Here is a 12,302-nt window from a genome sequence, read left to right as displayed (position 1 = left end):
AAAGAGAGCGAGCGTGGAGGGCCAGGAGAGAGCTTTTAGAAACTAATCCTAGCGATAGTGTACTTCACTTCTATCCACTTAAACCGGAAAGGGGTTGAGAATTGTGATCTAGCAGGGATCAAAAGCTGAGGGAAAACCCAAGTTTTTATAAGCATGAGTTTTCTCAGCTAGGTAGCCCATACCCATGCCAATCCTGAAAATTTTACTTGTACTGTATTAAAATATTTTAATTGCTTTCATTGTGGAGAAAAATGTAATGAGTTATTTGTATTTGTAGAACTGAATAGCTAAAACTTGGCTGGCATATTTTGACTCGAATTAATGCTTTATGTTCTTGTTTATTTTTAAGGTTCACACAAATGTGAAGATGGTAAAACCTAATGATACTTAAGCCTGTCCTTTGTTTTTTTTCTTTCGCGTTCATAACGCTTGTGATCCTTTGATTTCCTTGGGGTTATTTGACTTGAATAGAGAGTTCTAACATTCAGAAGTGACAATAACAGGAAGAAAAGTTCTGTTTTGTTTCATTTTATTTTGTTTTGGGGATGCTATCTGAGAATGGACTATTTTCCATCCCAGTAGAGCTTAAGCACATTGGCCTTGTGTGCCTCAGGCTCACTGGCATTGCTTTTATAAGTTTGGCAAGGCTGGAGTCTTCAAATTGGCAGAACATTCTGGAAGCGTTTCCATGTTTTGAAGTTCTGAACAACTTCTTACATTGAAACGTGACTGTATTTTTGAACCAATTAATTGGAACGGAAGTTTATGCATGAGAAGTTCAGAGGATCATTAGCAAAGTCTTATTTAATTGAGTGTCTCAGTACTGAAACCGTGATAGTGAGGTTCTTTTACTTCTCCAGCAAAAAGCACACTGTTGGGAGCAGCTTCTGTGGCAGTGGATATGCAAATAATTGTTCAGTATCAGTCCTGGTATAGAAAATTCCTGGAGCCCCCTGCTTCCCATCTTTTCCACTCTCACCCTCTACACTGCTATTTTGACTGGAGTTAGGGATTAAGACTCTAAACATCAGCTCATTGATTTTTGAAATCTTGATAGGAAGAAAATGGAAAAAATATCAATTCTCCATATGTGTTCTTATAAAAAGATAGACATTTAAATTCATCTTAGGAGCAGCCTGTTTTTATTTGCTTGTTTCGGGAAAAACCATCTAGATTACTCTTTAGTTTCACAAATACAGGAAGTACTCTTTTCGAAAACTAGAAATCTGAATGGTTGTTTTTAGATGGAGCAGTTAAGACTTCTGATTAATAATTTAAACTGCTGTATACATTAAATACAAGTATGTTGCTTCTTATGTGAGATTGTTTTCTCCTGTTGAATTATTCTTGGCCTATAAAATAAAACATAGTTTGTATTTATGGAGCTGCTTCCTAGTTAAACAGTAGCATATGGGAAATGGTGACCTAAATAGAGGGGACTGAAGAAAGATTTTGACTTGATCAATAACAGGGACTTTAAAAATAGGAAGTGAGCTGTTCTTTGTGTACCTGAGCTTAGATAATTTTATAGATGTCATAGCCATGATGTTAATAATAAAAATGAGAAAGTGTTGATTTTGGATTAGTTATATTTAGCATCATAAGTCTTTGTAAATGGTCCAGCTCTTTTGAGTATAGTTCTTTTTTTTCCAATAATTTGTCAAATATAACCAAATGTACAAATAATTATATTATTAATCTTTTTTTCTAAAGTAGGATTTTTCAACCTTGACAATATCTACATTTTTAGGGTATTTCCTTGTCTTGGGAGGCCATCTCATGCATTATAGGGTGTTAGGCAGTATTAATGGTCCCTATCAACCAGATCCCAGTAGCATCCTCCTCACTCAGTTTTGATAGCTGAATATGTCCCCAGACATTGCAAACTGTTGCATAGAGAGCAAAATTGTATTTGTCACAGAACCACAGATTGAAAGCCACCATTCTATCCCTTCAAAGCCTCCTAAATTATCCCAGGGGATGGTAGTCTTACTATCTCTGACACTGAATTTCAGTGCTACATGTTTTAGATTTTTGATTATGTCAGTACTTCACTTCTGCTACCAATTTCTACATTAGTTATTATTATGAACTGAATGTTTATATCCCTCCATAATTCATATGTTGAATCCCCAGTCCCCAATAGGATGATATTTGGAGATAAGGTCTTTGGCAAGCAATTAGATTTAGATGAGGTCATGGGTGTGGGGACCTCATGATGAAATAAGTGGCCCTTACAAGAAGAATAATAAAGAGGAACATCAGTGTGAGGATATAACAAAGAAGCAGGCATCTGCAAGCCAAGAAGAGAGCTCTCATTAGGGACTGAATTGGCTGGCACCTTGATTGTGGACTTCCCAGCCTCCAGAACTATAAGAAATAAATTTCTGTTGTTTAAGCCATTCAGTCTATGATATTTCATGATGTTAACCCAAGCTGCGTAAGACAATCATCTCTCACCATTATCCTATGTAACAGCACAAAAAATTAAGAAATCACGTTGCTTATAGCAATGTAAGTTTGTCACTCGTGTTGTGTGTTAGTTAAGGCATTATGAGTTGGTTGTGTCTTGTTCCTTCTTTGTACAGACTGTATTGCCACTCATGGTTTGGAACACGAACTCCCCCAAGCAAAAGGAAAAATGGAAATGCTGAACTAGGGGATGGCTCTTAAGTTTCTTCTGGGATATTTAAATACCTGAGATCTGCTATGCCAAGGCAAGTCGTATGGTCAAGCCTGAATTCAGTTGCGTGGAAAAGTTTACCTGCGTGGGGGACACTGTAAGTCAAGACAGTAAATAATTGAGAACAATGTATAATGAATGGCATCATTTGGGGAATGTTATAGACTAATACTTCATCCTCTGGGCAGGAGGTACAAGTTCCCCTGTAAGATATGGACATTTCCATCACCAATTTATTATTCTGTAAAGGGGTAGCTCTTGAGAAAAAGTTGAGAGACTTGGGAATGCAGGACTTACACTGAAAGGAGGAAGAAAAATTTTCTTTCACACAGGCATCACAGTGTTTGGGTCTGGACCCCATGATATACTACTTAAACATGCATGAGTAGCTCCAAAGAGATTGAACAGGAACTAGGCAGAGCTTCTCAGAAGAAACTGAGAAAATCTGACCAGGGTACCAGAATGGTCTCGTCCAATAGCAGTTCTAAGCAACTTTCTATACCATGCTGTGTTCCCTATATCTTCAAGTAGCACCCTGAAATATTACAGGACATGCTGTGGCTGTGCTGCTTTAGGGAAAGTATTGACCAACTCTATAACAGGCAAGATGTAAGTTTTTTAATCTTTGTGGACCCTGTGGTCTCTGACTCAGCTGGTCAACTCTGATGATGTAGTGTGAAAGCGGCCATAGATGACACTTTGTGTCTATGCTCCAACAAAAATTTATTTATTAAAAACAGGTATCAGTGTTGTAGGGCTCTCTTTTGCCATCCCCTGATACAGAGGAAAAGATTGTTTTGTGTCTTAAGATAGGGTGATAAGGGGACACTTGACACCCACCTCAAAGTATTGTCTCTTCCAAAACCAGAAGAACTGTAGATGATGATCAGAGGAGAGGTGGTGTAGCAGTCATATAGGAAGGTCTGAGGAGGGCAAAGGAAGCACCAAACCTCCAAGTACCCCTCCCCTGTCCCCTGGAGAGATACTAGAGAATGTAGAAACCAGATCCTGACAGAGTGATATTGTTACCAACCCGCCTGAGTGGAGCTCCAACAAGGGTCCTTCCACCCAGTGTCCTTTGAGTCAATAGGATGATAGCGAGTTTGGTTCAGAATCAAAGGAATTTAAAAAAAAAATCTGTTTATTTATTTCCTTGTCGGCTGGGCTAGGTCTCTGTTGATGCACAGGCTTTTCCCTAGCTGTGGTGAGCCGGGGCTACTCTATAGTTGTGGTGTCTGGTCTTCTCACTGTGGTGGCTTGTCTTTTTACAGTGCACGGGCTCCAGGGCACATGAGCCTCACTTCTTGCAGCATGTGGACTCAGTAGTTGTGGTTCCCAGGCTCTAGGGCATAGGCTCAATTATTGTGGTGCATGGGCTTAGTGGCTCCATGGCACGTGAGATCTTCCTGGATCAGGGATCCAACCCGTATCTCCTGCAGTGGCAGGTGGATGCTTTACTACTGAGTCATCAGAGAATGGAGAGGTGCAAGGTCATGCTGTAGAGCACACGCTACGCTACAGGTGGTGGATGGGGCTGCTTTATAGGAATCTCACGGGCGTCAGTGGGGAGGGGGCAGAATTCTCATGGGGACAGCGCTGCTCATGCTCCAGATCAAGGTGCCCAGGCAGTGTCTACGCACACGGCCGCCCCTGAGCTGAGGTGTCAGTGCAGCAGCTTCACATTACAGCAGTTCCTGCGTTAGTTCAGTCTCATAGTCATGTCTGACTCTTTGTGAACTGCAGCACGCCAAGCTTCCCTGTCCATTTCCAACTCCTGGAGCTTGCTTAAACTAATGTCCATTTATCGGTGAGGCCATCCAACCATTTCATTCTCTGTCGTCCCTTTCTCCACCATCCTTCAATCTTTCACAGCATCAGGCTCTTTTCCAATGAGTAGGTTCTTCACATCACGTGGCAAAATATTGGAGTTTCAGTCAGCATCATCAGTCCTTCCAATGAACACCCAGGACTGGTCTGCTTTAGGATGGACTGGTTGGATCTCCTTGCAGTCCAAGAGACTTTCCAGAGTCTTCTCCAACACTACAGTTCAAAGGCATCAATTCTTCGGCACTCAGCTTTCTTAATAGCCCAACTCTCACATCCATACATGACCACTGGAAAAACCATAGCTTTGACTAGACAGACCTTTGCTGGAAAAGTAATGTCACTGCTTTTTAATATGCTGTCTAGGTTGATCATAACTTTTCTTCCAAGTAGCAAGTGTCTTTTAATTTCATGGCTGCAGTCACCATCTTCAGTGATTTTGGAGCCCCCAAAAATAAAGTATGACACTGTTTCCACTGTTTCCCCATCTATTTGCCATGAAGTGATGGGACCAATGCCATGATCTTAGTTTTCTGAATGTTGAGCTTTAAGCCAACTTTTTTACTCTCCTCTTTCACTTTCAATAGGAGGCTCTTTATTTTTTCTTCACTTCCTGCCATATAGGTTGTATCATCTACATATCTGAGGTTATTGATATTTCTCCAAGCAATCTTGATTCCAGCTTGTGCCTCATCCAGCCTGGCATTACGCATGACGTACTCTGCATATAAGCTAAATAAGTACAGTGACAATATACAGCCTTGATGTACTCTTTTCTCAATTTGGAACTAGTCTGTTGCTTCTTGGCCTGCATACAGATTTCTCAAGAGGCAGGTCAGGTGGTCTGGTATTCCATCTCTTTAAGAATTTTTCACAGTTTGTTGTGATCCACACAGTCAGAGTCTTTGGCATAGTCAGTAAAGCAGAAGTAGATGTTTTTCTCAAACTCTCTTGCTTTTTTGATGATCCAATGTATGTTGGCAATTTGATTTCTGGTTTCTCTGGCTTTTCCAAATCCACCTTGAGCACTTGGAAGTTCATGATTCACATACTGTTGAAGCATGGCTTGGAGAATTTTGATCATTACTTTGCTAGCATGTGAGATGAGTGCAATTATGTGGTAGTTTGAGCATTCTTTGGCATTGCCTTTCTTTGAGATTGGAATTGTCGGGGGTGTTGATAATTTCCTCAGTTCTCTCTCACCACAGCAAAAATTTGAAGTGATGGATGGACCAGTGTTATAGCTCAGTTTTATTGGCAAGCAAAGGAAAACACATCCTGGAGGAATGAGGGCGGGCTGTGAAGAGAAGAGAAACCCCCGGCTCAATTTTGGCTCCTCTTTTTGTATGTTTTTCTCCTCCCCTTGAGCCTGCCCATGTAAACTGGGCTAGCCAGGAGGGCTGTTTGTTTTACCTGAGGTCTTCACGGGCTTTTCCCTTCTTTGTCTTTTAGCCACCGCCATTTTGGACTCCTTTTTCCTATTCTATCTACCTAACAGAATGAAAACTGACCTTTTCCAGTCCTGTGGCCACTGCTGAGTTTTCCAAATTTCCCAGCCTATCAAGTGTAGCATACACACAGCATCATCTTTTAGGATTTATAATAACTCAACTGGAATTCCATCAGCTTCACTAGCTTTGTAGTGATGCTTCCTAAGGCCCACTTGACTTTGCATTCCAGGATGTCTGGCTGTAGGTGAGTAATCACACCATTGTGATTATCTGTGTCATTAAGATCTTTTTTTATATTGTTCTTCTGTGTATTCTTGCTACCTCTTCTTAATATCTTCTGTGTCTGTTAGGTCCATAGCATTTCTGTCCTTTATTGTGCCCATCTTTTCATGAACGTTCCCTTGGAATCTCTAATTTTCTTAAAGAGATCTCTAGTCTTTCCCATTCTGTTATTTTCCTCTATTTCTTTGCATTGATCACTGAGGAAGGCTTGCTTATCTCTGCTTGCTATTCTTTGGAACTCTGCATTCAAATGGGTATAACTTTCCTCTTTTCCTTTGCCTTTAACTTCTCTTCTTTTGTCAGCTATTTGTAAGGCCTCCTCAGATGACCACTTTGCCTTTTTGCATTTCTTTTGGATGGTCTTGATTGCTGCCTCCTGTACAATGTCATGAACCTCCCTCCATAGTTCTTCAAGCACTCTATCAGATCCAATCCCTTGAATCTATTTGTCACTTCCACTGTATAATCATAAGGGATTTGATTTAAGTCATACCTGAGTGGGTAGTGGTTTTCCCTGCTTTCTTCAATTTAAGTCTGCATTGGACCCCCTATAAGCAAGTGAAACTAGACAAAGCCCAAACAAAGGAAAAACAAAAACAAAAACAAAAACAGGTCAGACTTTATTACCTAGATTCTATTTTTATTTCCTGGGAATTTTTAATGGGCTTTGCTGGTGGCAAATCCCTCTTCGGCTGTTTTTCCTGCTCCTCATTTTTGAGGGGCACTAAGGAGCGATTGTCTGGCCTCTGTTTTTCTTCCTACTAATTTGGGACATAATCACAACCTCAAGAAGAAAAGCAGAATTCCTCCCCAGCTGCTTTTAGATATGTTTGGTTGTCACCCGGCCTCAGCCCTAACTGTTCACATCCCTGTGTGATCACCATTTGTCTAATATTTTAGAGAAAAAGAACATCAGACAATTTGAGATGCATGACCCAAATATTAGCAAGAGAAGATGTGTGTGTGTGCTCAGTCATTCAGTTGTGTCCATTTCCTAACCCCGTGGACTGTAGCCCACCAGGCTCCTCTGTCCATGGGATTCACCAGGCACGAATACTGGAGTGGGTTGCCATTTCCTTCTCCCGAGTTCAAGTGCACTTTAACTTATTCCTTGAGGCTAACATCAAGCAGATCAGGGCAATCAGAAGCCACTGAAGTTCTGATTGAATCTCTACTTTCTCTGACAATTGGGGTTGCCATGTTAAGTACATGGTCTGTTTTAATCCCAGGGCCCTCGTTATCCCCTTTGCCGCATGTGACACAAATAGTGGACCATTATCATTTTGTATGGATCCTATGAGCCCAAATATGGGGACTATTTCTATTGCAACCATGAAATTAAAAGACGCTTATTCCTTGGAAAGAAAGTTATGACCAACCTAGATAGCATATTCAAAAGCAGAGACATTACTTTGCCAACAAAGGTCCATCTAGTCAAGGCTATGGTTTTTCCAGTAGTCATATATGGATGTGAGAGTTGGACTGTGAAGAAAGCTGAGCGACGAAGAATTGAGGCTTTTACTGTGGTGTTGGAGAAGACTCTTGAGAGTCCCTTGGACTGCAAGGAGATCCAACCAGTCCATCCTAAAGGAGATGAGTCCTGGGTGTTCATTGGAAGGACTGATGCTAAAGCTGAAACTCCAGTACTTTGGCCACCTCATGCAAAGAGTTGAGTCATTCAGGAGGAGAAGGGGACGGCAGAGGATGAGATGGCTGGATGGCATCACCAACTCAATGGATGTGAGTTTTGGTAAACTCCAGGAGTTGGTGATGGACAGGGAAGCCTGATGTGCTGTGATTCACGGGATCGCAAAGAGTCAGACACGACTGAGCAACTGAACTGAACTGAATGTAACCTGGAAGGGTTAATTTAGATTTCATACTGGACCTGCTTCTGTGACTTTATCCCTTTATCTTGCTGATTTTGTTATTGTTGCTCTTCAGTTGCCAAGTCATGTCTGATTCTTTGTGACCCCATGGACTGCAGCACTCCAGGCCTCCCTGTTCCTCACTGTCTCCCAGAGTTTGCCCAAGTTCATGTCCTTGGAATCAGTGATTCCATCCAACTGTCTCATCCTCTGCCACCCTCTTTTCCTCTGCCTTCAATCTTTCCCTTGGCTCAGACAGTAAAGCTTCTGCCTACAATGCAGGAGACCCAGGTTCAATCCCTGGGTTGGGAAGATCCCCTGGAGAAGGAAGTGGCAACCCACTCCAGTACTCTTGCCTGGAAAATCCCATGGATGGAGGAGCCTGGTAGGCTACACTCCATGGGGCCGCAAAGAGTCGGACACGACTGAGCGACTTCTCTTTCTCTCCATCTTTCCCAGCATCAGGGACTTTTTCAGTGACTTGACTGTTTGCATCAGGTGACTAAAGTATTGGAGCTTCAGTATCAGATCTTCCAATGAGTACTCAGGGTTGATTTTCTTTAAGATTGACTGATTAGATCTCCTTGCTGTGCAAGGGACTGTCAAGAGTCTTCTCTGGCACCACAATTAGAAAGCATCAATTCTTTGGCACCCTGCCATCTTCATGGTCAAGCTCTCACATCTGTACATGACTACTGTAAAGACCATAGCCTTGACTATACAGACTTTTGTTGACAACGTGATGTCTTTGCTTTTTAATGCACTGTCTAGGTTTGTCATAGCTTTCCTGCCAATAAGCAGTCCTCTTCTAATTTTATGCAGTCATCATCCACAGTGATTTTAGAGCCCAAGAAGAGGAAACCTGTTACTGTATGCATATACGATGGCCTGCCTCAGGGAGATAGCCTGACCCTGCCCACCTATGAAGGGTTGTAAGGAAGTGAAACTAACACATCCCCCTGCCTGAGGCTTACTACTCTAAGAGACATTTGCAAGAATTAAATGGTCTTTTTACTTTGTTTCCTCACCTCCCCCATGTCTGATCCACAAAAGAAACGGGCATCCAAGCCCCACAAGATGGTTATTTTGAGGGACTAGCCTGCCATCTTCTCAGTCACCTGGTTCCCCAAATAAAGTCCCTTCCTTGTCTCAAACATTGTCCCTCAGATTTATTGACCTACCGTGAGGCAAGCAGAGTGAGCTTGGACTTGGTCACATTAATGCCTTCGCCATTTGAGAAGCTGTTCAGTTCTAGCAAGGAATGCTTCTATACACCCAGAAAATATGTTGAAATTGTCCTGTACTCTTGGCATGACAGTGAAATCAATCTGCCGATTGTCCCCAGGATATGGCCCCCTGGTCTGAATAGGCCTTATCTGGGGCCTTTTGGGGTCTGGTGTTGGGGTTGTTCATTGTGCAGATGGGACATGTCTCAACTGTCTGACTGATTATGTTTGACTGATTATACTTTTTATGGCAGAAATTGCCATGAGCTCAATGAACCTATTATATAGGACTTGAATTCCTTGTTGAGGCTCCTTGTTGACTTGACAAGCTGCAGTTCGGGGAAAGAAGTATTGTCCATGTTCATTGACTAGCCACCCATGACCTCATAGATCTCACTGAAGCCTCATTTTAGGGCTTCGTTTAATTTTTCTTTTGTGTGGCTTGGGGAATAATTGAATGAATCTGGAACTTGAGGTAGGAGGGGTAATTGCCAAGTTACAGGTTCTAGGGCTGCCCTCTGGGCAGTTATGTCCTCCTTGTTGCTCCCCTTTATTAACTCTGAATCCCTCTCCAATGGATCTTTGTCACCTTTTTTGGTAACTGTACTGCTTTTAAAGCTTCAACATGCTTAAGCCATGTTTATTTGTTCATTATCTGCAATAAGCATACCTCTTTCTAAAAAGTCCCAGGTGCGTAGGATGGCATATGCATACCAGGAATCTGTGAACATCTAAAATCTTCCTTGTCTTTCACTGTAAGGCTCAGGTGAAGGCTATCAGCTCAGCCTTTTGGCTGAAGTCCCTGAAAGCTGGCTTCGTGCTTCTATGACTTGGGTCAAAGAGGTTAATGTGTATCCTTCCAGCCTTTTTCTTTCTCTCATTAAACTTCTGTGAACCATTCTGCTTCTTCAGGAAGAGGCTTACTTCCTAGGTCAGGGTTGCTGTTCACTTCCTGGATCAAGTCTATGATTTCTATATAATCATGCTTCAGGGGCCCTATTTCTGTGGGTAGCATCATGGCAGGATCTAGCATGTGTCAGGATTTTATGGTAACCACTGTGTTGTTTAAAAGCACAGAATGAACTTGAATCTACCTTCCAGGTGATAGACATCCTGTCCCCTTAAAACTTACTAAAGCTTGAACCTGGTGTAGAGTCCATATAGAGATTGGCTGACCAAGCATTGAATTTTCAGTCTCCTTTAGCAAGGTTTTAGTGGCTGCTACTGCCTGAAGACAAAGCCATCCATTAGCAGTTTGGTTTAATTGTTTAGAGAAATAAGCAGCCACCAGTAAGGTGTTCCAGTTTTTGAGCTAATACCCCAAGAGTGATTCCTTTTTTTCTTTTTTAATGTTTGTTTATTTACTTATTTCTGTCTGCGCTGGGTCTTCATTGCTGCATGGGCTTTTCTCTAGTTGGGGAGAGCAGGGGCCACTTTTTCAACGCCCTGGCTTCTCTTGTTGTAGGGCACAGGCTCTAGGGTACACCAGCTTCAGTAGCTGCAGCTCCAGGGCTCTTGAGCTTGGGTAAGTAGTTGTGGTTCAAGGGCTTAGTTGCCCCGAGGCACGTGGCATCTTCCCAGATCAAGGATTGAACCTGTGTCTCCTGTATTGGCAGGTAGATTATCTACCACTGAGCTACCAAGGAAGCCCCCTTTTTTCTATTGAATGTAAAGATCAAAGTGTTTATCTAAATCTGGAAGGGCTAGGGCTGGGGTCTGAAGCTATTGCTTTTCCAATTCAAAAATACCCCTTTATATTCTGAATTCCATTTAAGACGATCATCATTCTATTAACTTTTATATAGAGGCCTAGGGGCTTTCTGGTGGCTTGGGCAGCAAAGAATCTGCCTGCAGTGCAGAAGACACTTCAATGAGTTTGACCCCTAGATCAGGAAGACCCCCTGGAGAAGGGAATGGCTATCCACTGCAGTATTCTTGTGGAGAATTCCATGAGCAAAGGAGCCTGATGGGCTACAGTCCATGGGGTTGCAAAGAGTTGGACACAACTAAGTGACTGAAAAACTAGGTACCAGACCATAGTTAGGGGTCCAGATGCAGCAAAACCCAGCCAGGGATACACTGAAGCTGTCTTCTAGTTTTAGGAGGGTTCCAACAAGGGTTCTCCCACCTAGTGTTGTTTGACCCAACAGGAGACTAAGTTCAGGTTGGTTTAGAAGCAAAGGAAAGCTTTATTCTTTGATCCACGAATGGAGAGGTATGAGCTTGTGGCTTAGAGCACACACTCTCCCCGACAGGCCCTGGGCAGGGCTGTTTTATAGGGATTTTGTCACTAGCTGGAGGGGGTGGAGTTCTCTGGGCAGATTCAGCTTTGTTGCTTATGGCTCCGGATCACAGTGCTGGGTGCACTGTCTCTATACATGGCCTGGTGCTGCCATCTTGAATTGCAATGTTGTGTGAAGTACTTCTGTACACAGCCTGCCAGCTGAGGTGTCAGCCCAGCTCTTCCATACTACAAAGTTGGGTCTTAAGTGCCAGGTGCCAGAAGCTTCCACATGTGGTGCCAAACAACAAGTAAAACTAGACAAAGCACAAAGGAAAGAAAAAAAAAAAAAAGGTTAGACTATATTCTATAGCTCAGATTCAATTTTTATCTTCTGGGACTTGTTAATGGATTTTGCTGGTGACAATATCACTTCGAATCTGGGAAGCATACTTCTTTTCTAGTGTGTCTGATGTACCATAATCTTTTTTATATGTAGTTCTATCAAAACTCCAAGACAGGCTTCAGCAATATGTGAACTGCGAACTTCCAGATGTTCAAGCTGGTTTTAGGAAAGGCAGAGGAACCAGAGATCAGTTGCCAACATCCGCTGCATCATCGAAAAAGCTAGAGTTCCAGAAAAACATCTATTTCTCCTTTATTGACTATGCCAAAGCCTTTGACTATGTGGATCACAATAAACTGTGGAAAATTCTGAAAGAGATGGGAATACCAGACCATCTGACC

The 12,302-nt window shown here is 42.3% G+C and overlaps 1 protein-coding gene across 21 annotated transcripts in view; it reads left to right on the top strand.

Annotated features, from left to right (window-relative positions):
• The window catches only part of LOC147365801 (uncharacterized), an 856,584-nt gene that overhangs the window by 300,911 nt on the left and 543,371 nt on the right, over positions 1–12,302 (top strand). Inside the window, exon 3 of one of the 21 annotated variants that reach the window (XR_015132782.1) lies at positions 2,589–2,780. The exons of the other annotated variants lie outside the window; for them this stretch is intronic. The gene's annotated coding sequence lies outside the window, so the exon portion shown is untranslated. The remainder of the gene's footprint in view (positions 1–2,588; positions 2,781–12,302) is intronic. 21 annotated transcript variants of the gene reach the window in all.

Source organism: Bos grunniens, chromosome 9, assembly GCF_055505025.1.
Source record: "Bos grunniens cultivar Pamir isolate PY7600 chromosome 9, Bosgru_T2T1.0, whole genome shotgun sequence".
Taxonomy (NCBI): Eukaryota; Metazoa; Chordata; class Mammalia; order Artiodactyla; family Bovidae; genus Bos; species Bos grunniens.
Note: the sequence above shows the minus strand (reverse complement) of the source record. Positions and strands in the feature narration are given on the sequence as shown.